The sequence below is a fragment of the Pseudopipra pipra genome, chromosome 4 (genome assembly GCF_036250125.1).
Source record: "Pseudopipra pipra isolate bDixPip1 chromosome 4, bDixPip1.hap1, whole genome shotgun sequence".
In the NCBI taxonomy this organism is placed as follows: Eukaryota; Metazoa; Chordata; class Aves; order Passeriformes; family Pipridae; genus Pseudopipra; species Pseudopipra pipra.
In genome coordinates this window covers 47442052-47469211 of record NC_087552.1, presented here as the reverse complement: position 1 = coordinate 47469211, position 27160 = coordinate 47442052, and the positions used below count along the sequence as shown (strand labels likewise).

Genomic DNA, 27160 nt, shown 5'->3' with positions numbered 1-27160 from the left:
TTCCAAAAAGAAAAGAAATTTAAACAAACAAAACTTATTTAAGAGTTTCTTTTTCTTTTGGCAAAGGCAAGAATTTTAGCATTTTTATGACATTTTTTAAATGCAGTGACTTCTGCTGCACAAACCCATAACTGTCTAAATAAACCACTAAATAGTCAAGTGCTTGTTGGGATTTTCCTTCAGCATGAAATGTGAATTCTGCTTCTTAGCATAATAATATGGCAATTGCCAGTGGATGAGGAAAAGGATGTGGATCCAGTCTGCCTAGACTTTAGTAAAGCATTTGATACCATTTCCCACCATTCTCCTGGAGAAACTGGCTGCTCATGGCTTGAACTGGTGCACTGTTTGCTGGGTTAAAAACAGGCTGGATGGCCAGGCCCAGAGAGTGGTGGTAAATGAAATTACATCCAGCTGGCAGCCAGTCACTAGCAGTATTCTCCAGAGCTCAGTGCTGGGACAAGTTTGGTTTCGTATCTCGATCAATGCTCTGGGGGTTGGGGTTGGTCTCTTCTCTCAAGAAACAAGCAAAGGGACAAGTGCAAATGGCCTCAAATGGCCCAAAAGGAGGTGTAGAATTGCCTTAAAGGAAAACTTTCTTCACTGAAAGGGTAGCCAAGCATTGGAACAGTCTGCCCAGGGCAGTGGTGGAGTCACCATGTCTGGAGGGATTTAAAAGACATGTAGATGTGGCACTTAGGGACATGGTTTAGTGGTGGCCTTGGCAGTGCTGGGCAGTTGGACTTGATCTCAAGGGTCTTTTCCAACCTAAATGGTTTTATGGTTTTGTGTTCCCTCTGCTCAGGTCCCCACCACTTTGACAAGAGAGACTTAACACAGAAAGAGATGTCAGGGCATGCATCTCCCTGCTGCTCCCACTTTTTGCCTCCGGAAGGCTTCAGCAAGAAGGCACATTGGTTCTGCATATGCCAAATGACAGAAGTATGTCAACCATATCAGTCCTGGCACATATTCAGCAAGGCTAAGGAAAGCTTGAGGACATGCTTTGAGACCCAGACACCTCGTGCAGTACAGGCCGTGTTTCTGGGAGGCATGATCCGCAGTAGAGTGCTCCAGTGTGCTGTACAGTGGGCTCTTCTGAACTGGGGGGAAACCTCAGGGGAGTGTTGAGACAGGTGCCCCAGAATGGCCTCGCCAGTCCTCTCACTTGCATTGCAGTGGGCAAGTTGTTCATCAGAGACAGGAGCTGCAGGATCTTTCCCACTTGTGCCAGGGACAGAGTTGGCATTTGGTTTGATTGTCAGAGTTTGGAGGGCTAAGTCCTGCCCCAGCAGATGGAATCCAAGAGGAGAAGAGGGAAGAGGAGTTTTGTCTCTTCCCAGGGGCATGTAGCTCTCCTTTTCAAGGCAACTGGGAGTCAGATCACCTGGCCCAGAAAACTTTGCACCTCTCCAGATAAGTCAGAGACATGCATCTACAGCCCTGTTTTTGTTTCAGTTATAGTTTTGGGGGGCGTCTGCCTGCTTTGTCAAGAGAGCCCTGGGAACTTACTCCTGCTGGGTGACTTTGTGCTTGGGGTGATGGTGCCCAGAACCTGCTGAGCAGGGCAGGTGGGAATGAAGGCTGGGGCTTGCCAGCAAGGTAATGTGATTTTGGTGGGATCAGAAATTGTGTGGCCAGCAGGACCAGGGAAGTGATTGTCCCCCTGTACTCAGCACTGGTGAGGCTGCATCTCGAATACTCTGTCCAGTTCCACACAGAAGGAATTGAGGTGCTGGAGTGTGTCCAGAGAAGAGCTACAGAACTGGGGAAGGAATGTAAGTCCTACAAGGAGCAGCTGAGGGTGCTAGAGTTGTTCAGTCTGGAGAAAAGGGGGCTCAGGGTAGAGCTTCTCTCTCTCTCCAACTACCTGAAAGGAGGTTGTGGTTAGGTGGGAGTTGGCCTCTTCTCCCAGGCAACCAGTGACAGGACACGGTGAAATGGCCTCAAGTTGCAATGGAGGAAATTCAGGTTGGATACCAGGAAGAATTTCTTCACTGAAAGGGTGGTTAAGCATTGGAACAGTGTCTTGGTTTGAGACAGTTTGGGAGGGTGCAGACTTTGAACAGAAGTCTCCTCCCTCTGATTCAATACCCCTGGTTTCTCCAATATAGACAGAGACCCAATATGCCCAGATATAAGTGAAAAAATAACTCTTTACCAAGAAGAATGTTAGTAACGATATTGATAAAACTGGGTTAAACCAACCGGTGAGGAGAAAATTCCCAAGCTCTGGCCACTGAACCAAATCGAGATGGCACCTGGCCTCCCCCACATAGAGAAAACACACCTGGCCACTGGACAGAGACAAGATGGCTGCCCTTCCATGTGGTTTACCTCTCTCACACCCAGAAAACCTGACAGGAATGGTTGGAGAGTCAGTGCTGGCAGGAAACAGCAGATACCAGGGTTTTGATACCGGCAGACACTTGTGTGGTGCTGGAGTGAGGCTGCAGTGCTGGTACAGGCAGTGGGAGCAGGGCTGCAGACCCCCCAGGGGACTGGAAGAACCCACAAGACACCTGTTAGATCCAGAGATGAGACTTGGTTGTCACAATTTCCATGTTTGTTGGTCGAAGTGTTGGTCGCAGTCCAGGTCTGTTGAGGTGGTGTGGTTGAAGTCCCGGGTAGTCATTAAAGTCCTGTGTGGTGAGGGAAGAAAACCAAGTGTTGAGTGAAATCCAAGTGTGGTCTTTTATTGGGATTAGGCTAGGTGGGAGCAATGCCAAGTCCCTCCCTTGGCGCAGGGATTTCTGCACTGGATGATGTCATACTGGATCAGGGGACATTTCAGGAGTCTTTGACACCTTCTGAGATGGTACAACTGCCTGTTACATCAGCAGAAGTGAATCCATTATGGCCCATCAGCAGAGATGAGTATCTTCAGGGCATGTGTGTGAATTGTCCCTATGCTTCCCCGGAGAGAAGTTACCACAGCTGAGTCATTTGTGTAAAGACAAAGAAACACTACCCCAGCTAGAAGGATTTGCCTCTCTCCTTAACTTGTTCAACACCCAGCTTGTAGCCTGAGGTGGCAGGTGGTCAAATGTTTGAGTCATTAATCACTAGCAGTTCAGTCTCTTTAAAGAAGGCAAAACACCAAAAAGCAAAAAAAGGCATTTTGGGAGAAAAGAGAAAAGAAAAGGTAGATACCAGAATTTTTTGTGTAACGCAGGACAGTCTACCCAGGGAAGTGGTGGAATGACCATCCCTGGAGGTATTTAAAAGATGTGTGGACATGGCACACATGTTATGGTTTACTGGGCATGGTGGTTTTAAGTCAGAGTTTGGACTTCATCTTGCAGGTCTTTTCTAACCTTTATGATTCTATGAATAAATACAAGAGTAAGATATTTTCTAATTGCTCCAGGGATGCATACTGCTAGTGGTAAAGGGAAAGCTTAAGTCCCCATTTCTCCTTTCTACTCCACTGCATTACTCCTGGCCTTTACTCCTTATCATATCTAGAGGGCTTACTAAATTATCTAAGCTTTGAAACATGTCTTAAATGGAATTTCTTCCTTTAAACTTACAGAAATAGTTCTCTTTATGGATCTCAGAGAACTTCAAGGATGTGGGGATGTAAAATGGGGGGACATCTGAGCGCTAGGGATATCCAAGACAACTCCTGACTCATTTCTGGGCAGACATCTGCAAAAATAGGAGCCTCCTTCCCCAGCTCTACTATGGCACTCAAAGAAACCTTTGGGTACTCCAAGAATGGCAATACACCGTGTGAGCACATATTGTGGTCTTGAGGGTCATTTGAGCTGCGCAGGAGACATAGCTGAGTGGTGTCAAAACTGCTCTTTTCTGTTTCTCCTCCCATTTGTATAGCAGATACTGGTCCCCAGCCCTTCTTCCCAGTTAGCAGAATGCTAATTTGGCTGTGGTACTGAGAAGTCTCAGCTCATCTCCAAAAACAACTGTTTTCAGTCTTAACCAATGTTATGGACTGATGTTTTTTTCCTCCATCCAGGAACTACTTATTTTGAGATTTATCTGAATGAGATTTCTCTGATGATTATGATCACAATACTTTGTTTTAAAAGCACAAAGGACAAAGAGGGACCTCTGGAGTTAAAGGTAAAATGTATGAAGGGTGTGAAAGTTTGGAACAGATTTTGTTCAAAGATACAAGAAAATCTCAGCTAGGAGAGGTTTCCAAATGTGACAGAATTGACAGCCGTGACCATCAGATTTTCAAAAATCTGTGACACTGACTATAGGTCAGCAATCACAGTATTGCTTACAAGAAGGAAGAATATGGAATTCACCAAGTAGAGACCAATTAAGCCGATCTCAATAGTATGTTAGGGATGTAGAACACATTTTCAAGTGAAAAATTAACGAAAGACATGAAGCTAAATGGATTATAGGATAAAATAAAACATGAATTTACTGAACGTAGACTAAGCTAACCTAACTCAGTCTGCATTTGTTCTTGTAACAGAAATTATATTCTGCAGACAGGCAGTGCTCAGGCTTCTGTCTCTTTGGACTTAAGTAAAGTATTTAATATAATGAGCCACATGGAAATTTTTTAACGAAACAGTTAAGATGGAGTTGCTAAAAAGTTGTCAGATCTGAAAGATGCTATTAAGAGGCATATGGAAATGGATCATGCGATAGGAAGAGCTTCTTGTGTCTGGAAGCACACTTCATATGCATTTTTTGAGGATCAGCCATGGTACTAATTTTAGTTGATATTTTCATCAGTAACCCTTGCACAAAAGGTAGGAAATTTATCATTTGGTTTGGCAGCAAGTAAGAAAGTGCTGTCAATAAACTGAAGAGAAAAATGTCAGGAAGAAACAGACCTGCTCAATTACTGGGATAATAGAAATGAAAAAAGTGTAGTTGTGCAAGTGCCAAAGCATATACATCTATTGAGAAAAATTTTTGCTGGATCCTGAGAGTTTATTAATGGGAAATGATAGAAGATGAGAAAGAGCTATAAAAAAGCTGATACAATACTGCATTTTTTTTTTTTACTGTTGAGATAAGGAATTATTAATTTTGCTATACATGACTGGTGAACTGTCAGTAAGCACACAACACACGATTCTGGTCAGGTTATTTGTAAACAAACTGTAACAGAAGCAAAAAAATTACAATTGGGAACACAAGATTTACTGTACAACAAGAATTGGAGAAATACTTGCTTGCTGCCCCACTGTCTTACCAAAATGAGGATGGAGAGGGAACATGATTGCTTTTTGTAAGTGATCTATAAGGACGGATAAGAAGTGAAACATGAGAAAAAAGTTAATGACCAGAAGAAATTTAGACTAAAGATTAAGAAAATGCTTCTGAGAATCTGAAGTGAGATTAAGAGATGGTTTCTGAGAAGCAGTGGGAGGATTTGCACACTGTGAAACAGTGCTTGTTAATGCCAGGACAGGGATTACCTGACACGCTAGGCTGTTGCGGCAGGGGGCTGGATTCAGTCTGAAGTGCAGAAGAAATCAGTAGGAAACAAGTCAGTAAAGAGAAAAACAGTTGACAAACTGCTATCTAAATTTTCAAATATTCAGTCCACCACTTAGTTGTTATTACACAGTGAAGGTTTCAGCAAGGTAATAAAGGAACTATTGCAAGGTCTCCCAGGCCCTGAGAAAAAGTACAAACTCACTTTGAGAAGAAGACTTTAGGAGAAGTGTGAGGGAAGGAGAGGGAATCTCTCTTATTGAAAGACAACGGGAATAAGGCATCTATCTAACCCCGTGCCCACATTAGGTACCTGACACACCAGCAGGATTGACAGGGAAGGCAGCTGTCGTCAGTGCAGCAAAATATCCATACTAATTTCGTGTATAGTAGAGATGCATGTTAGCCACTACTTATGTGGTTGCAAAAATGGGATAGGGAGAGAAAGCAGCAAAATCCAAATTTAGCCACCTTGAGCCTTCTCTGCTAGCATTCAACAGAGGAAGTGCTTACAGCTACTGCCCCGTCCTCTGAAAGCAATGCCAGCATCTCTGCAAGAGGGGTTGCTCAGAGTTCTGTGCATGGGGCTAGGGTCTTCCCCAAGATTATGACTATTTAAACCACTATTTTTTTACTTTTCACTGCTAAATGGCATTCTCAGTCCTTTAGCTGAATTGAGCATGTTTTACTTAAAGTGGATGCAGTGAAGCACAGAACAGGCCATGCTTAAACCTTTCGTGATGGCTTTAAATGGGAAAGACTGGTTGAGTTTAAGTTGAATCCTCTCATGGGACATCAGCTTATTTTTGCTAAATGCCATTTTATTGTTTTTTTTAAAATAAATCCATACACAAGAAAACAGCAAAACACCAAAATAAACAGTCCCATGAAAATAGCTATGTGAAGTGCTTCTCTGACACATTTAATATCACTGTAATAATAATTTTTGTAATTGTTTCAGAATGAAAATGAACGTAACAACCTGCAAATGGTTTATGGGTATTCATGCCTTCCATGTGTTAACTGCTAGAGAATGGCCTCGGATTTCTTCACAATATAAATTTTTACTTATTTAGCACACTAGTTGGTGACTCTGAGGTAGCACATGTGAAATGAATTTGCAGTTTCTATTACAGCTAGTTGAAATTTTCCAGCACAACACTTTTTCAAATTAAAAAAAAAAAAAAGTTAGCCCTACCCATTGATCAGGGAGGCAATACTTTGTAGGATAGTATTTGTTCAGATAATGTGACAAAACATGAATAGGTTTTTATGAGAAGTGTTTTGCAAATAGCCAGGAAGATAGCATGGGTGATTTCTGTGTGTTCCAGAATAGCTCCACCATGGGAGTAGCCCCCACACGACTCTCATTTGGTAAAACCCCTTTTGTGGAACAAGAAACTGAGTTTGAGAAATCCATCTCTTGTCAAAGGTCACCTCCTGGCTCCATAGCAATAGCCTAGCTTCCTGCCATTTTTCTGTAGCTGGAGTCGCAAAACTTCCAAATTCCTATTAAATCAGCAGCCAAAACCAGCTCTGGCTTCCAACCCTCCTTACATAAATCATGATATGCAAAATTAACAATGATATATATGCATTATTAGAGAAAATCAAGTTTTTCTTGAAAGCCTACAGTAATCTCCAACTTTTAAAAACAGATCTAGTTAGAAAAACCTTTTCTGTTTTTCATCTGTGAATATCTATGAATAAAAATATTTTGCCTCAGCTTTATCATATTTATATTGTCCTAAAATAGCTAAAAATCATTAAAATTCATGTTTGATGTTTGAGTCACTTCAGCCTTGCCTAAGAAATAATGCTCAGAACCAACTTGGTTTTGTTTTGTTTCAGTTTGTTCTCTGTTGCTTAGTAGAACTTTTAGGGCTTTAGTGAGATAGTTCCAGCTGACAGATTTTTAAATGGAAAAATGCCCAACATCACTGCAGTAAAACAAACACTAATCCTTGTTTGTGCAACACAGTGTTGGGCAGAAGTTGGCTTTGAGTAATTTTTTTTAGGTATGAAAGGCCACAAAGCTGCATTTGTAGCTTGGTCTCAAAAGTTAGTTCAAGTGAGCTGAACAAAGATAGACTGCTACCACTGTATCATTTCTGTACAACACTGCAGTATGGATTTTCCAAGGGATCCTAATTCCCTTTGGGAAAATTGGAGTGATGATTTCTCAGTACTTTTGGAGAAAGGCCCATAGTAAGTTATTTAATTACACTTAGTAATTATGTATGCATTAGTGAGTATAAGAAAAAATGACCATACATAGGATAAACAGTTAACTACATGATAAAAAAATAAAGATCTTATTAAAATAAAAAGGGAGGCAAAACATAATAGGATCTAAAGTACTTAAGGAGGTAAAGACAGAGAGAGAGTTTATTGGCTTGATCCTATAAAGGACTTAAGTACCTAAAGTAGGATTTAGGAAGAATTCAGGTGCCTAAGTTAAAAAATGTGATGACAGCTCACACAGCTGCTGCCTAACACAGAAGTGCCTTGAATCACAAGGCTCTCACTTAGTTCTAATTGTATCTTTAGAGTGTCTTGGATTTTACTTGTGTGCACATTCAGTGTGCAGCAGCTAGAGCAGTTTAGCACCTATTTCCCATTCAGCCTCAGTCCTCAGCTGAAATGTCCAAGGACACTCTTTTGTCAGTGTTCTCAGGCCACAACAGGCACTCTCATATTCAGAGATTCTCAGTTTGCTGTAGCTGCTTGCTTTTAACATGAAGGATGGAGAGATTGAATAACCTTTTATTTAACAACCTATCTGTTAGATTACTGATATGAGAGTTAGAAGATTCAGTTTGTTTCTGTCTAACAGTGTTCAAACTCGTCACCTTCCTCTAAGTAGTGTATCTTAAAGAGTGACTGCAGGAGTTTAAATAGTCTTGGGAGCGTGAATTAGAGATGAGGATCTGTCACTCCTTGCTAAATGCCCAGTTCCTTGGGCTAATTCTCACACATCATTTCTATTCCTACAAAGGACAGAATTCTTTGCTTCACAGTGGCGCAGCTTTAGCAGAATCGTGTTTTTTTCCAATAGCCCTGTCTCTTGCTGGGTAGACTCACTTTTCTGCCATATGTTGATTTGAATCTTTTTTGTTTAATGGGGATACACAGCAACAATAGTTTGCTGTATGGGAGGCGTTTGTTTTCTCACTTCCTTCTGTTATCCTGGCTGTGATTTAACAGAATACCACAAGCTCTGATGCTTTCTTCTTTTTTATTTTTTTTTTTTTAACAGAATGGTAATTGGATTCTACAGTTAAGAGGACTCTAGATTGTGAATTTTAAGCACATGGTGTTGTCTGTGTTATGATCTGAATTAAGTTTCTATGGAGTGGCAATAATGCTGCTGCCTTCCTGGGGTTTGGTGAGTCTGTCAGTTATACTTCGAAATTGTGGAAATACACTGACTGTCCTGGAAACACCAATGAGTGAAGTCACTCATTTCCCTTTATTCATGTTCATTGTATTTTTCTTTTTCCCATATGTGATGATATGTGGTTGTGCATTCCAAAATATAGCTGAATGTTTCTACATGTGCAGGGCATCAAACTTTCAAATGTGATAAGAAGGTTTTGTTTTAATTTTTTCCAGTTTAAAAAAGTAATTTAGCTCCAGATATAAGTCATATTTGCCTGTCTTTTTAAAGAAGAGAAACTTTGGACTGATTGGACTCTTTCCTTCAGCCAATGTTGCCTGGTGAGAGAGTTGCGTGTAATATCCAGATTTATAAAATAGCTAAATATTCAGTGGAATATGTGCTCCTATTAATATTAATTGAAGTTATTCAAATAGCATTGCACTTATGATGTGAAGTACTAAATTTAAAGAGATAAAGTGCAGGAGCTATTGGTGCAGGACTGTAACTGAATAACGAACAAAAACCAGAATAATAGTGAAGGAAGTACTAAAAGGTCTTCAATTAAAGAAGATATTTTTTAATAAAAATTCCTCACTAAGAAAGTGTGCAAAAAGCAAATAAGTCAGCTTATCAGGATGTTTTCCTTCAGCTGAAAGCTGCTGGCTAACAGTTATGTTACATATACTACCTTTTTTTTCTGTGTGTTAATGTAGTAACATTAAAGAAAAAGTACAAACTGATTGTTTTAAAAATAATGTATAGCAAAAGAAAAGGTAATAATTGAGGTATGTGTTCTGTGTTCTAATTTGATATTTAAAGAACAATTTATGTTGGTATCTGTTTATATATTCTCTAATATTTTCTAATATATTCCCTGAGAGAATATATATGCTCTCTAATATATCCCTTCCTATCAAACTGGATGTTTGCATCTATTTATGATCATCCTCTGAGATAAATTATATTGAGATATATTTGGTTTTGAATATAGTTTGCCAAATAGAAGCAGTCTCTTTTAATTTATAATAATTATTCTTCTTTTTTCTTAAAGAGAAAGTAAAAAAAGAGAAGAATTAAAGTCATTACATCATATTTGCATTAAAAGTATGCCTGTGTTGTAAAACCAAATCTTAAACCAAGGGAGAAGGAATGAAAAAAGCTTATTATGCTAATATCTAGCCTCTTGAAAAAAACCTCTCATTTCTGGGTGGTCAATAATAAATGTAGAATTAAATTCAGAGTTTCAGTCAGTTAAATACATTTTAAGGAATGCATATAGAAATCAGAAAATACTTGGCAGCCTACTTACAGTGGTAAGTGAAAGGGAAAGCCCCTTATTTGTTACTACTGGACTGGACTTCAGGCTGGAATAGGGTGTCCTACTATGGACCATGATTGTCAAGTATCTTTGCCTACAACCAGATAGTGTACATCAGTGTTGTTAGTACTAGATAGATCACTGAGTTTCTAGATAATGATAAAATTGTTATCAGTCTTTTAAAATTCAAAAGGAGTTGTTAAAGTTACAAAACTCGGGTTTACTTATTTTTCTTAGACTAGGTCCTTGGGATCAGAGGAGCAACTACTCCTTGTCATAGATATTTCTTATCCATAGAGTTCCATAGAGTTTGCATGTATATCCACTTTTTCCTTATCTAATGGGTGTTTTCTTATCTAATGGGTGTCCTTTCTTCAGAGGTTTTAGAGCACTTGGCAAATATTTCATGTCAATGAGAATAGGCAATACATTATTTTTTCTCCCCAAAACTATGAATAGTACTCTTTACTAAATGTAGTGTTATGTGCACAACATCTGAGCTGGACAAAAAGTGATTACTTTAAATTTAGTCAAGGTGGCAGAAGACATCTAGTTAAATCACCTAATTGGCAATAACTTATTCTGACTATTCAGTATCCCCTTTCTACTTTGGCTTGTACCTATTTACTGTTACTTATGTCCTGTTTGCTGCTTGAGCATTAGTAGCATCACCCAGCAGCACACTGTGCACTATAGGCTAGGATATCACAACCACATCTCTTCAGCCTTTTCTACATGCGTGCTGCAGGAAATATACACCTTTATTTCACTTTTGCCAAAGACACCAGATGACAGGGTTGAACTGGAGACCATTAGTTTTTTTCAGTGGAACACAAGATCATACAGGAGAGAAATGAACACTCAAATTCTTCCTTTCAGCATGATTGTATAAAGACCATTGTGTTTCAGTCTTTCTCCCACCTATCTTTCTCCTTCACCATATTTATACAAGAGGATAATTGAGTACCTGGTCTTTGGCTGTTGTCCACAAATATTCTATGCAGGGACAAAAGAACACTTAATTTCTTTTTTGTTCCTGAAAAAGCAATACAAGTTGGAGGTTTTTTCCTCCAACATATATTGGACGTAATTTGTCCATGCAGTGGTACTAAGTTTCAGTCATATTGAGTCTTGGCTGATCACACTTTCTCACAGAGGGCTCTGTGGTAAGTAGCCCATCCCAAATGGACTCCGTGTCTCTTACATGTTCTGTCCTTGTCATACTATATATAAGCGTTACATTTTAGGGATCTTTTTTAATGATTTGTGTCCCTTAACTCCTGATTTTCCAGGAAGGGTTTCACAAGAGCTGAAAGACTGTGATAAACCCATGCATATGAGAGTATTTTTAAACTCACATATTTTATTATGTTCATATTTCTACCTCTAATAAAAAAATATCATGATATTTTAAGTGAACAGCTTATCCTGCTGTTTTTCAGGGATTTGCTGACATGCTGGATCTGTTTCACATTTGCATTTTGCTATGCTGGTATTGGTAGACCACCTGAGAGCCCCACCTTACACTCAGTTCATACTTAGCCTTCACTGAAGAGCTGAAAACCCGACCAGCTGTTGCCATCGTTTTTCTTTGTGACACACCACAGAGCCTTCATCTTACAAAGTGCTTGGTTTGTGTCCTGGGGCTCTCAACCGTGGAGATTTGATGTATTGCTCACTCTGTCAAGATTCATGGCTCCTGTAATATTTCATCCTTCTGCTGGTACTGCTTTAACACCTTAATTCCTGGCCGTAGATCTAAGCCAAAAGTTAACTATGTAGACTAGACGTAAATATTTATTATTAATTGTAGAAATAGAAGGTGCAACTTGTTTTTCTTTATTCTTTTTAAACTTTTGGGTTTTTAAGAATTGGAATGGGCTACTCAGGGAGGTGGAGTCACCATCCCTGGGAGTGTTCAAGAAACAACTGTATGTGGCACTTTGTGCTATGGTCTAGTTGACAAGGTGGTTATTAGTCAGAGGTTGGACTCTATGATCTCGGAGGTCTATCCTAACCTAAATGATACTGTTATTTATTAAAAAAAACCCAAACCCCTCAGAGGTTCTTTTTCTTGGTACCTGGATGACCTTAGTAAAAATGATTAGTGGAAAACTCTGGTGGTTACAGGACTAATGCCTGTGGGTAACAGTCTCTCAGAAATTTTGAGTTCTGCAACATCATTAACAAAATAGTTTGGTCAGTAATTGATTCCAAGCTTAAAAGCAGGTTATAATGATTGTAGGGCTGAGTCATGTCTTAGACATAGTAGCTAAGTAAACTGTTATGGTTAAATAAACAATAAATAAACAATATACATCAGAGTGAAAGTTTTCTGAATAAGCTATATGCTGATAGATTATAGCAAAGCAGAGTCTGCCTGTCAAGAATGAGGACCAAAGAAGGCGTCAGCCTATAGTCTCATTTATCCAGGTGTCTTTCTCATTAAAAAAGACTTACATTGTAAGAGAAATACCAGGTATTTGTAGAGGGGAGTTTTAGGTAGAATAAGTAATTATTAGGAAGGAGGAAGCAAAAGGGAAGGTAGGTAATGTACATTTCCAAAGTCATCCTGCATATCTCTGATTGTAGTTACACTAGTGGGACTGAGCTGTGTCTCTTCTCACTGAAATCACCTCTTTACAGATGGTGTAAAGATGGAAAGTCATGGATGTGGCTGCTTTCTACTCTCTGCTGTCACCTAAAGCAAAATATAGGTTGTGTTCAGATTGTACTATAGTTCAGATTTCCCTGTGTCCACAACTGTTTTGGGAGCGCAATGTTAACTGGAAGGAACCTCCGATCCTTCCTTTCCTGCCCTAAACAGAAGCATGTGAATGATAATATGCACCAGTAAATCTGAAACAAGTCTTCAGTCTTGGTACTGCTTCATTTTGCAATGATGGTCTCCTTTCTGTAGATCTCAATAGAAAGCATAATGCCTTTATCAATTCTTACTGCAAATAACAGCTTCTCCCCAGAATGACTATATTGAGAAATCTTGCTTTAAAATTACAATTTTAATGTGATTTATATAAGAAATAACAATGCCTATAGAATGATTGATTGTTGCTTTTGAGTAAGGACTTGTACGATGTCATTGTCTTAGATATTTGAGTCACTTGATTTTTTTTTTAATTTTGGTTTTTGGAATACTGGGTTTTACCTTAGATTCCACTATTGTTTCCACTGCTTACCTCATTCCTACAATTCTCATATGATTATCCTATTGAAATAAAATATATACGTGAAAATATGTGTATTATACCTCAGAACAATGTATTTATAACCTTTTTAAAAACATTTGCATTAGCTTCTCTAAGGCTTAGTGTTTTCTGAAACAAAATCAAGAAGAGTTTTAAATGAAGAGAGTAATAACTGCCTTAAATTAAAAAAAAAAAAAATTACTGCTTTTACCCCTGTTTGTACTTCTGTCTGTAAAAGTGGTACAGTGTGCTTTTCTGCCTTCCAAAAATGTCAGCGGATTATCTTCCCTGCGATTGGTGAGAAGTGTGCTGTGCAGGTCCTATTTTCAAAGGCTTGCCCCTTTTTAGTTATTTGAGCTATTATAGGCTCTTCTTACAAGTAAACAGCTTGATTCATTGCTTCATTATTTTTATTGTCTGACAGAAGGGAAACAGAAACTGCTTGCACTTTTAGATAAGGGGAAGTACATGCAGGTGGTGGAATTACTGGTACCAAGTAGGAGCTGTTGGTTGCAGTGTGCTGATTGAGTTTATCCTGCAGGCAGGGGGAAGGTGCTGCACAATGGAAGTCTGAAGACCAAACTGGGTGTGCAGCACGGTGCTGGTGGACCTACTCTGCTTAACTACTGTGTGGGTCACCAGCTTCTTGGTGTACAGTGGTCTTCTGGTCAGGGTCACTACTGCATAGTAGAGGTTATAGAAAGGAAATTTTTGATCTGTTTATAGAGTGTGTGAGCTTCCCTCCAAAGCAATCAGTCTTAGTGTCATTATGATTATCTGTGCTTGTCTGTAGTCCTGCTTTAATCCATATTGCAAACTACCAGCACTGCCCTATCAAAATGTACATACTGCTTTGAGAAGACGCTGCTATTTCCCCTGCAGTGGAGAAAGTCTTGTAGTTCCACTCCTTGGCTCTTGGAGCTAGGATCAGGCCCTACAAAAAAAGTCTGTGAAGATGCTCAAGACCAATTAAAAATTAATTGTGAAGCAAATTCATGATGCTTATTAAAAATTCCATTGTTTTCATGGAAGGTGTTAGGTAATGCTGAATGAAATGAGGAAGTTGTTTTTCTAAGGCAGCATCCAATTTCTGTTTTTCTTTCATTCCAGATAGAAAAAAAGTTATTTTTTTTTTAATTTTTGACCACTCAGTCAAGATACAGACAGACACTCAAACACACATCCCTAAAATTGGAATTATTCATATTTATTTAGAAACATCTGATGTAATATGCTTTATTTAGTGTTTACTAAACTAGTTGGGAATAATGTTTTGTATGAGATGGAGAAAACAAAATATCATAGTTTGAAATTATGTTTAGTTTTCCCACTAGAAAATTGGCAGTTAACAACTGCATTTTTTGTGAAAAAAATCTTTCAAGCAAGAAACTGAAGTCAGCTCTATTTGCACAAAACTGATGGTCTTATGTTGTAAACAATTTTCTAATCACTCCTTGTCATACATAGTGCATCGCAGAAGCGACATGTTTGAATGCAAAAGAACTGCACTAAGTGAAGTTACAGACAAAAATAGAGATTGTTGCCAACTTTTCAAATAGTTATTTAGTATGGGAAGTTTGGTGGTGAAGCTTAAAAAACTGCATATGGTATCAAGGCGATTCAGTTTTCAGCAGAACAGTGTAGTTATTGAACACAGCAAAAAGAAAAAACAATTTTTACTGACAGGGAGCAACAGAATAATTTTTTTACTGTTTTCACCCTATAACTGATCAATTAGGCAGGAATTTTACTAAATAACTGCAACTTTAATTTCTTTTGTTTGTCATCAGAGTTTGAATTTTGCAAGTACCATGGGACAGTTTCCATATTTGATCTGCATAATCCCCATGGAAGGCAGCTGAGTTCTGGGTCACCAAAGCTTCAACTGTATTAGAGACTGTGGGTGTTAGGCAAGAATATGGACTCTCTTATGCTCGCACAGAGAAGTATTCCTGCAGTTGTAACTTGCTTTTAAGCGACTGACTTTTGCCCTTACGTACTCCATCTGTTGAGGAGTACACTCAGTGCCGGTAGCTCGGTGAGCAGCTGCAGTGGGAGCTGCAGGCTGAGCTCTGGATGGGGGGAGCCCAAGGCAAGAGGCCCTGAACTGCTGACCCTTTGCATAACAAAGAGCACGAGGACCTGTGGCCTAGCCAGGTGACCAGACTCTTGGAGGCACAGCAAGAGCTGCAGACACAGCTGGAAGACCCCAGACTATATCGCAGTTAGATTGGGAGGGTATAAAAACCCAGGGTTTCTTTTGTTTGGACCCCTCCTTGGAGGCACCAGCTCGAGTTGTTATTCTGTTGTTGCACCATGATTAAAATATTTTAGGGATCCCCAGAGGCCTGAGATTCTGCTATGGGAAAACCTGGAGTTGAGCTGGTAAGGAAACTTGGTCTGACTCTGTGAATGTGGGGGGTGTAGCTGTGAAGACACCTCGATCCCAGCTCTGCTGTTGCATGTGTGACTGCCAGAGTGGCTTCTGGATGGTCAGACATGAAAGCTTCCTTAACACATCCTTTGGTGGCTTCTAGTTGTGTTGTGTCAGAGCAGAATGGGACAAAGTGGTGATTAAGTCCCTATGCACTATTCTGTGCCTTTTGCTCTCGTCTTACCTCAGCTGTTGTATCTGCACAAGTGCTAGGACACTGAAAGGCCTGGTATAGCCATAAACTACCAGCTGGTTTTTCACTAGAGAAATTTCCACAGAAGTCTGTGTTTGGACACAGGTAAAGGAAGCACATGCCAGTGACTGCTGGGAGCAGTCGCTTTGTTCCATCTGTGCAAGAGCTGCAGCACCGTGTACAGCCTGTAGTACCTTCCTCTTGCTGCTTTGCTGATGTTAAGGGAGGAAAGTGTTGGAAAGCACAGAATAGTAGTTGCTCGAAAGTTTACAGTAGCTCTTCCCAGCCACTGATTTCATGCTCTCCTCCTTCTCCTCCTACTTTATGGATCATGCTGCTACAAAAGTAAAACTTTTCTCAGAATTTTCTCTGACTTTCTAGGCACAGTTTATTTCATCACCCACCCTCCACCCCTTTTGTATGACAAGCCCTTTCTGGTTTCTGGAACCTCAGATAGTGTAGAAGTGTTATGAGATAGATGTTTTTTTAGGGAAAAACTGCTTGCAGGAGTAATAGTAGGAAGTGCTTATGTAGGAGTATGGTGGGAATTTAAATTTGCCTTGACAAACTAGTTATTGACAGTGAATTATGTTTTGAGTGATCTTTTGTACAGCTGAAGTGGAGTTATGCTGGTGGTTTTGCACCAGTGGAGATTTCCAAATATTCTGCCAATATATGTACAAGTACAAGGTGACACCACTGAAAAGAAGTTACAGAACAAGAGGCAATGAGCACAAACTGAAATAAAAAATAAGGAAAATATTTTTTACTTTGAGGGTGGTCAAACTCTGGAACAGGTTGTCCAGACGGCTTGTTGAGTCTTCATCCTTGGAAATATTAAAAACCTGAGCCAATATGGCCTGAACAACCTGCTGTAGGTAACTCTCCTCAATCAGAGAGTGGACCAAAGACCTCCAGCAGTCCCTTCCAGTCTAAACCAATCTGTTATTCCATTGTTGTAAGAAAAGCATGCCATAATCCTTTTTGAAGTAGTAATTCCCTGGAGTATTGTTCCATCTTCCTGCAATTCATGGTTTATACACTTCTTGATACGTTTTTTTGTCACTGTAAGACATTTAATTATTAAAAAGGATGTAAGTGTAAATTACAAATGTGAAAAACAGACACTAGAATAATTTTTAATTAACAGCTCCAATTGTATAGTCACATAGTTGCAAAGTCTGAAGTTGAAATTTCCATTGACTTCATGGGGCTAAGGATTTTATCTAACATAAAAATCAAATTAAAGCAAAGTGAGTAGGTTAGTTATATATTTAAACATTCTATAAACCCAAAATCTCTGATAATAAAAGTTCAAGTTACTTCTGCCTCCAAACATCAAGCAGCTGTCTCTGGCCTGCTCTTTGCACAGTGTCCTAATTGCAGTGCACCAGCCATGTGCATTACTTCCTGGCATGAATGGTCGGGCTGCTTGGCAGAAGGGAAGAGCTGAGAAGCTTCATTATTCCGTAGAAAGGCTTTTAAATGTGTAAAAGCAGCCTGGGAGTGCACAGCTGAGGAATGGCCCTTGTATATGACAAGCCACACTTCGTACTTTGCTGTATAAAGAAATCTCTTGATTTCTGATGTTTGAGAATGGAAAATATTATTCTCCTGTTTGATAAATGAAACTGTTTGTCTGCAAAGCAAGCATATAAGTAATAGAATAAACATATTTTCTCACTAAAGGGATAGTTTCAGGAAAAGAGGATTAAAATTCTTGGAAAATCAGCGAGGCAGCTACAAGTGTCAGGTGATTATATGGTCTTACATAAGTGCAGTGTTTGGTGTCTAGCCAAGTATTTCTAAAACTTATAGGGCAACTTCTGTTCACATTTAGGCAAGCATAAAGCTGAAAGCATTTCAAAAACTCAGAAGTGTTTGCTCCTACGTTAGAGCTTTTTTTTTTGAAAAGAAAAAAAAGAGTCTGTATTAAGTTTTTTTACTACAGCAGTTCCGAAAGGGGATGATGTGTGGTATAACAGGGTCTTTTGCAAGAATTTAATTTTATTCCTGCCTTTCTTGTAGATCTCCTGTGCTGTATGGGACAAGCCATTTTGTGGCTTGATTTCTGGCTTAACCACAGCAAATATGTTTTTGTATCTGATACTGAAACAATATAGTCTGTGTGGTGGTGGGCGTGGTTGGTAGGTACATTACCTATTTGTTATATGGCAGTGTATTAAAACAATTTTTTTATTGTTTTGGTTTCATGAAAAAAAAAACCTAGTTGGAACTAACTGGGAGACAGTCTAAGTGTGGGTTTTTTTAAAAAAATTTACTCCTATTTAGTCTAGTACTGCAGGTGGTGATAAACTGCTTCTGAAGTGAACCTACCTTAAATAAGTAATTTGTTTGTATTGTTTGGCAGATGTTTTTAGACTGTAATAATCTTTCACAGTTTTGTTTTTTTTTCCAAGATAGTATTCAAAATGCAAATTGTGCTCCATAATGTTATTTTTCTTGTACATCCACTCTTTTTTTATATCATGCTTAGTTTTTGAGTAGTTTATATCCTATCCCTTTTTCACTTCAGGTTTGATTTAGCTTTAAACTTGTTGAGAGACATAATACCATTGAATAATTCTTTTTGACTCTTGCAGATCTTCAGGTAGTTAGAATTAGAACAGGAAGATCTTTCATTGGTAGAATATTGCTTGTAGTGCTGAAGATGATGGGCTAAATCTGGAGAGTACTAATTAGGCAGAATTTGTCAGTCTGTCAATCAGTCAGTCTTCCAGATTTTCCTGATCTCATACTGAACATACACCAAGCAAGAGAATAGATACAGTAAATTCAAGAAATGTCTTCAGAATGATCCTTCCTTCAAAAGAGATTTATGAGATTTATGAACTGATGTTCGAACAGAAGCATAAAATGTTTCCAGATGACAACAGGATTAAAGATGTCACAGACATTTCAGGAAAGGCAGTCAGAATAGACAAGAATGCATTTGAAAATGTGTTAGCTTTTACTGAAAGTGTGAATTTGGACATAAGAGAAGTCCTGGAATGCCTGCCAGGCTGTGTTCTCTATGCCCACAGGGCTTTTAGCACTGTAGTTGCCCACCAGGCAGCATCAGATGAATCATCATGAAAAGCAAACAAGACAACTTTACTTGAGAGAGAGAATATAGAATATGAACAATCCAACTGCCATCTGTATGTTTTTCTGATGAATGGCATTATCATCTCTTTTTGTGCCAAATGAGTAAACTGTTTTCACCACACAAATACTGTCTATTCCACACATATGACATGCTAACTACCAAGCACGAATTTCAGGGTGATGTTTGCAATGTGAGTTCACTCTGCTTGTTGGAATCCTATCCAACAAGTTCTGGTTAGAAAACTAATGCCAAAAGAAGTGTAGGTCTGCGATGAATGTTAGGTCATCAAAACTCCACAGCTTTCCAGGAACTTGTAAATGCAGCTGCATCCATCATTCTCACATTATTAATTAAGTACGTGTTAGCAACCAGTTGACTCAGTTACAGAGAGATGTACAAGCTGAAAATGTATAACAAAAAAAAAAAAGGCAAATAGGAGGCTGTTGTGCAAGAGCGTGTCAGTGAAGAATTGGAAAAGAATAAAAAGAAGAATTAAGATGTTGAGGTATTCTCGAGTGTCTTGCAGGACCCTTACAGTACCTCTAGCCTGGTTTTAGTAAGAAAAATTACATTGTTGGTTTACAGTCTATTTAAGTAATACAAATATGTATTTGATACTTGTAGAAAGAACTCTTTTTAATCAATACCTAATCTTTATAAAACAAACATTTTTTCATAATAAAGTTATCATAGCTAAACTATACTTCAAATAAGGTTTTCATATTAGCAAAGCCTAGAGATCTGTATTCTCAAGAAGTATTCTTAAGCAACTCTTAAGATCTTAAGTTTTGGCTCATTGAGTAGTGATCCTTTGTGCAGTCTGTCTTACATATAATAAAGCCTACTCACAGATTTCCCAATGCCTCTGTGCAAATCCACGATTTCTGGCAGCTCGTGTTTATTCAATGATAATGTGCTTTCGGTGGAATAATATCAGTAATAGACCAATGACTGTCTGAGCAAAGCTCTGTGGAAAGAGAAAAGTCATAGAAAAACTTCAACTTTTCATATCGATTAGAGGAAACTAATTTACAGCAACAGAATATAAATATAATCAGAGTTCACATTATAAGATGAATATATAAGGGAAACAGTGTGACATGTTTGACAGGTGTCCTTCCTGGTCATGGTGCTATTTGGTGTTTCTCACACAGCCCTATTTAGTACTAAATGATTTTATTGAATGGTGTTAGCACTGCTAAGTACAACATTGAAAAATACTGCCATTACAGAGCAATAAAGTAAGATTTACCATGGAGCATACCTCCATTACACAGTGCTGAAGGACTTTCTGAGGTTGTGTTTGTATGACTTCAGTCTTTGAAGGCCTAGCTGGGCTTTGATTATACTTGTAACAGTACGTATTATAAGCCATTTTTCCTTTAAGATGTGTCTTTATCTTGCATTCTGTATGTACCTTTCATCTCAAGATATATTTATTAAATAATTTATTATACACTTGAGGTTTTTTGTCCCCCCCCGTCCCCCCCCTTTGGGGTGGAACAAACTGCTGTATGTCAGCAACATGACTTGTTAGGACATGAATTAATGCATAATGCCTAGTTGATACTGCAGTGCAAAGATCTGAGAGACAAAAAATGCACCTTTACATGAGATTCACATCTTGACATTGGAATAGGTATCTCTTCCAATAACTTCTTAAAATTTACTGAAGCTGTTAGGACAAGAATCTTAGTTTCATCTGAAAAATGTTAGTTTCTGAAATAGTGTTTTATTAGAAATTTCATGCTTTGACCCTGATAGAGGATCAGAGATTACCTAAGGAATTACTTCCTGCTGTACCTTACATTTCCGTGTCAGCTCCTGTAGTTGGTATGTGATCAACTGTTTAACTCTGGGAAAAATAAATAAAACAAGAAGATTAAAAGATATAAATTTAAAATGTAGAAAAGGTTTTAGTAACTTGAAATTAAATAAAATTTGGAATAGTTCGTATTTATTATTTATAATAAATAATGCTAACACAAAGAATTTTTTAGTATCTCAGACTCATAATACAGTGATTTGTGTCTTGAAGGGGAGAGACATTTTTTAAGCATTTCCTGATACTATTTGCCAAACTCTGTTAAATGATTTACCGAGTGGTTTCAGGGCTCAGTTATTGTACAATTCTTCAGTGTTAATAAATCACTCTTTCATCTGGAATGGAATTACCAAAAAAATTATTTCTCTTGATATTTTCTTGGAAACAGTAATCAATTTTGTGTCTCATGACATTTGAATTCCATGATGGTTATTTGTGTTTAATTTTTTTTAACATCTGTAATAATTTCCACATAATTTCTTTCTTTGTCTTTCACAAGAACCTCTAATATTACCAGTAGTAGTTCTGTTTCTCTGTGTTGTTCTTTGCCATATTAATTACCTCATTGGCTCTCCCTTGCCATAGAGGAATCACATTTTTCTTCGAAACTGTGCAGTTTTAAAAAATAGGTAAAATAAACTTGGATCCATTTGTTCAAACCTTTATTCGCCCTTTCAAACCAGAAGAAATAGTGGTGTGCCCTAAACTTGCTTGTTTTCTTTTTTTTCCAGCTATGTCAGGTGGTCTTGTAGAAGATAACACTTGTCCCACAAAACTTGCTTGACTTTCCTGTTGAGTGATCTGCATTCACCAAAGCTATGGTATGTCTGAAGGAGGAACGTGTCTAAAAAACTAGTGATTCTGTAACAGTTGATTCTGATTCTTCATTAAACCTGGGAGATGAGCTGGAGCTCACATCTAGTAACTTTGCTGTAAAGTCGTGGAAGACAAGATGGGTCTTTGGGCCTTGCAGTCCCTCTCCCTGCCTGTGCTTTACTGTGAGTAATTCAGCTTTTGAACTTTAAATGCCCCAGGATGAGAGTTGCAATTGTATTCCTTGACAAACTGTCCCTTAGCAGAAGTCCAAACATGTGAGAAACTTTTTCCTGTTCTTCAGACTGAGAATTATCTACCTTATTTTTATTGAATTCTTCTATTTTTTCCTGCCTACAGTTCTAAGCATTATATCTGCAAACATGTATGACCCTGCTAGTTGTTGCTTAGCCAGTTGCCTTCTGACAGCATATTTGGTGTCCAAAAAAGTCAAAGGAAAAAGCATATTTTTTTAGTTATTCTGGTTTTACAAGTATTTTCTGAATAACTTTTGGTGAAAATTTTCTTGAAACAGATCCTTTTTGTAAGGTATAAGATGCAGTAATAAGAATTCATATTTTTCATTTGTTGTAACTTCTCCAAAATGTCTACTGTGTTGTTGACTCAGAATAGCTTTCAGAGTAGGAGAACTGGATCTCAGCCGTGATGCTTGCATAAGAAAATAAAATAAAAAATAGTAATTTTGGTTTTTTTCAGTTATCTGGCTCTGTAGATTCTCCTCATGCTAACCTTTGCAATCTTTGATTTAAAAGTGCTATACAGAAGAAAGTCCACTTGTTAACAAAGCTTAGTTTGCTTGTGGTGGAAATTAAAAATACGTCTGACTGCTTTTCAAACCAGAATAGTGAATTACGTTACAGTACTGAGAAGGTTGATACATAAAGGAAAGGAAAGCCAAAGAAATACATGAGAAATCTTGAAATGAGAAATCTTGAAACTCAGATTTATTAAGTTATGATACATGGTAGCTTTGTTAATTCATCAGAAAAGAATGTTATTTTTTTTTAACTTAATGAGCACATGAGTCTGTTTATCACATGGCTCTATAAATAAGTGTCTTTGCAGATGTTTTCTCTTTGTTGAAAATACTTTTTCTCTCCTCAGGGCATGCTACACTATTAAATTAAACTATGAATTTCCTTGCTTATTAGAGAAGACACTTAGAACACTGTGGCCAGCATAGCACTGCCATAACTTTTTAATATCAGTTTTAAGAACTATTTACAGATTATTTCAGTAGTATAGCACTGATATATTTTACCTGGCAAAACTTTCTAACATCAAATTTACAATTTTTGTCTAATATCAAATGTCATGTTGTCAGTGTTACCTCAACAAACCGAGCTGTTAATGACTGGACAGTTTCTTCAACAGGCAGAATAAATACAATCACAAAACTGTTTCTGAAGAGGCTTTATAAAACTCTAAAGAGGAAAGGATGATTGAAAAATCAGGAGTTACAGTGTAGTTTGGGAACTATGAATTATAATATACTCTGATATACTCCCATTTATTTTACATTTCAACCTGAGATAATTCATTATTCCTGCCTTTTACAGTAAAATACTGAGGTCACTTGGAAACTCAACAATTAGCAAAGAATAATAATAGCTTTCATTTGCATGCCCTGTTTAAATGTGGTACGTGCTGACTTCTCAGCAGTGAAATTTGTTCAAATCTGGGTCTGCTTACTAAGCTCATACTCAGGTAAATATTACAAACATAGAATGTCTTTGCCTTCCAGTCAAGGTTGGCCTGTATTGATGCTTGCAAAATTAAGCAGTTGTCACATTATTTAAATATAGCTAGAATATTTTAAAACTTGTTGAGCTGCCACTGTTTGGCTTGTGCTTCTATGCCCCCTTAGCACCCCACCTATGTGGGCTTAGGAGCTGTTGATTTCCTCTTCATGGTTTTTTTTACTACCATCTCCTTTGGGATGGGGTGGCAAAATATGAAAGATCTTGAGAGTAAAAATCATGGGAGAATTACAATCATAGAATCATGAAGGGTTTGAGTTTGAAGGGACCTTAGATATCATCTATTTCTAACCCCCCTGCCGTGGGCAGGGACACCCCCTACTAAAGCAGGTTGCTCAAAGCCCCATCCAACCTGGCCTTGAACACCCACAAGAATGGGGCATCCACAGCTTCTCTGGGCAATTAATTAGTCATATTGTGATATATTGTGATATTGGTGAATTAGTGATACTGCAATCAATATTACTTTGTTGATGTCTTTGCATGTTTTCTAGTGAAAGTAACTATGAAGAAATTCTGTCTCTTATTCTATGTTTCTTGTCACCCTCTCTCTATGACCAGGTATTTTAAAGCCTATTTCTTAGTAGGTAGCATATTACAGAGCAGGGAGTAGCATTTTGCAGAGCTCGGAGCATATGTTAAGTTTCTTACTGTTTCTTCTAGGACATGTTGTGTATGTAGAGAACTATCATAACCTAAAAATATTTTGTTGCCTTAAAAGTAGACAATATAAGAAACCTTCTTGTATATTGTGAATCTGAAATCGAAGTGGAATTCATCTTACATCACTTTGTAAATACTGTGGTTTTAAAATGTGGTTGGCAGATTATTCTGATATTGGCATTTCATAATAAAGTTATATGAGTTTTTGAGAACAGGGCAGTATATTCCCTGCCATGCCAAAACTAGAAAGTGTGGCTCCAGATACTGCAAGTTCCTGCCAGACAACACAGTTTGTATTAAATCATCCAACCTTTATGTTGATACTTTGCTGCAGTGGTCTTTTGTGCTGTTCTTCCTTATGTAGAGATGCTTAACGTGGATTTGTCCTTGCAAGAGAAGGTAAATGGGCTAAACACAGTCATCCTGGTTTATTGCTGTAACATCAAGGCACTGTAAAATCTGCAAACAAAGCAAATGGGAGAGAAATCTACAGAGTTCCTAATCCATTTACGTAAATCTTCAGCTTTTCAACTCTATTTTTATGTATAAAGAGAATACCTCATCACTTGTATGTACAATCTCTTACCTTTCTCATGCACATAATTTTAGAATTTTTAAAGTGTCAGGATTCCTGCACATCTTTAAATATTTTAATTATGAAATCCCTTTTGATTGGTTGAAATTAACCTCCTCCTAAATATACACAAATAATGATGGTTGTTGGCTTATTTTTATATCATTGCTGATAAAACAGCAGATGATGAATGATCTGACAAGTACTGCAGTATTCTAGCAGCAATTATTTGTTTAATTAAATTATAAGTGATAATGTAGGGTATGGGCTGTTCTGCTGTAAAGCCTGTCTGTATGGGTAATTCTCAGTTTATATCCCCTTACTGAGTGCAAAATTCAAAATTCCTTAAATGCAATTAAATATTGGGTTAGAGTTGCATAACATGTAACAGCCAGCCTTTTATAAATTCATACTCTAGATTATGCAGAGATAACATTTTGGAATTGAAATATCAAGCACTTTCCTGGTTTTTTTTCAGCCATGCCAAAACCCACGGTATCAGAGTCATAGTTTCTCAAGGTCTTGGAAAATAAGTTAGGTATGATTTTAAAACCTGCTACCTTGCTAACAAGGCAAAAGCATAAAGCAAAGAGACAAGGTAACACAAATCAGCAAGTCATCTGCTTCTGGTTCCTCCCAAGTTTCAGCTGACTTCCAACCAGGCCTGTGAAGCAAGCTGTAAGAATTATCTTCCTCTAGGCACTAGGCAGCAGTTTCCAAGTCAGCTTGCTCCACAATGCCTGCAGAAACTTGGTGAAAAAAGCAGATTTTATCTTGCCTGGGGATTGTAGTCTGCTGCCTATAAAGATGGTGTTGACAGTGTGTTCCCTATTAAAATTGCAGTAGTACAGTATGCAACTTACATAATTATCCACTCAGTAATAGAACTCTTCAAAGCATGTCCTTACCAATCTCCTTTTAATATAAGCAGGGACAATAGCCCAGGGGTTTATCTGAAAACACCCTTTTCTGCTTTTAGGATATCCTTGACTCATCAACTTCACTTATTCATTCATGTGCCTATGTCAGATAGGCAGGTTGGAAAGTCTCTATTCTGACAACCGATCCCCTGGTACTAGGACCATTGCCTTGCACTTGGGAAAACCTGTTTCTAGTCTTAATGTATGTCAAGAAAATAACAGAATCATGTCATTTGAAAGGGAACTCTTGAGATCATTTAGACTAACCTCCATGCTCAAGCAATGTAAGCTAGAAACAGTTGTCCAGAACTGTGGTCATTAGATTTTTAATATCGCCACAGGTGGATATTCCAGAGCCTCTCTGGGCAACCTGTGCCAGTATTTGACCACTCGCACAGTAAAAAAGTGTCGTCTTGTATTCAGATGAACTCTCCTGTGTTTTTCTTTGTGCCCATTGCAACTTGACCTGGTGCTGGCCAATACTGCAAAGTCTGGCTCCCTCAACCTTGTTCCCTCGCATCAAGTATTTATAGAATTATAGAATAGTTTGGGTTGGAAGAGACCTTTAAAGTTCTTCTAGTACAACTTCCCTCATGATGAGTATGGATGATGCTCTGCCACTGAACTATACCCCCCATTATGCCCATTGATGAACCTGAGCTTTTTCCTCCTTTTTCCTCTTTTTCAGCCTCTCCTCATACAAGAGATGCTTAATCTCTTAATCGTCTTTGTGCTGGACTCATTCCATTAAGTCCATGTCTCTCTTGTATGTGGGAGCCCAGACCTGGTCATGTAGTGCTCCAAATTATGGCCACACCAGTGCTGAATAGAGGGGAAGGATCACTTCCTTTGACCTGTAGGCATTGCTCTTCATAGCCCAGGATGGTGTTGGCCTTTGTTTCTCTGAAGGTGCACTGCTGGTTCGTGGTCAGCTTGTTGTCCACCGGGACCCCAAGGGCCTTCTCTGCAGAGCTGCTTTCCAGCAGGTTGACCCCTAGTGTATATGATGCCTGAGTTTATTCTTCTTCACAGTCTTCTTCGGGACTTTGCATTTCCCCTTATTAACATTCATGAGGTTCCTCTTGAACCAGTTCTCCAACTTGCAAAGGTCCCACTGAGTGGTAGCACAACCACATGGTGTTTCAGCCACTCCTTCCGGTTTTTCATCTGTGAACTTGCTGAGCTGCACTCCGTCACATCATTCAGATCATTAGTGAAGCTGTTAAACAGTATTAGCCCCAGTAATGATCCCTGGATTACACTACTTGTGACTTTCCTCCAATTGGACTTTGCGCTGCTGATCACCACCCTCCAAGCCTGGCCATTCAGTCAATTTTCAATCTCTCTCACTGTGTAATTATCTAGCCTTTAACTTGTCAGCTTGTCTATGAGGATGTTATAGGGTCAGCCTTACTAAAGTTGAGGTAAACAGCTTTAGCTGCTCTCTCTCTGCATCCAAGAGGCTAATTCACCTCATTTTAGAAGGTTATCAGATTGGTAAAGCGTGATTTC

The 27160-nt window shown here is 38.4% G+C and overlaps 1 protein-coding gene across 3 annotated transcripts in view; it reads left to right on the top strand.

Moving 5' to 3' along the window:
- The window catches only part of TRMT9B (tRNA methyltransferase 9B (putative)), a 123157-nt gene that overhangs the window by 2659 nt on the left and 93338 nt on the right, over positions 1–27160 (top strand). For 2 of the 3 annotated variants that reach the window (XM_064652825.1, XM_064652826.1), the window contains exons 2-3: positions 8690–8818; positions 21629–21895. The gene's annotated coding sequence lies outside the window, so the exon portion shown is untranslated. The remainder of the gene's footprint in view (positions 1–8689; positions 8819–21628; positions 21896–27160) is intronic. The other variant, XM_064652827.1, reaches the window with a different exon arrangement.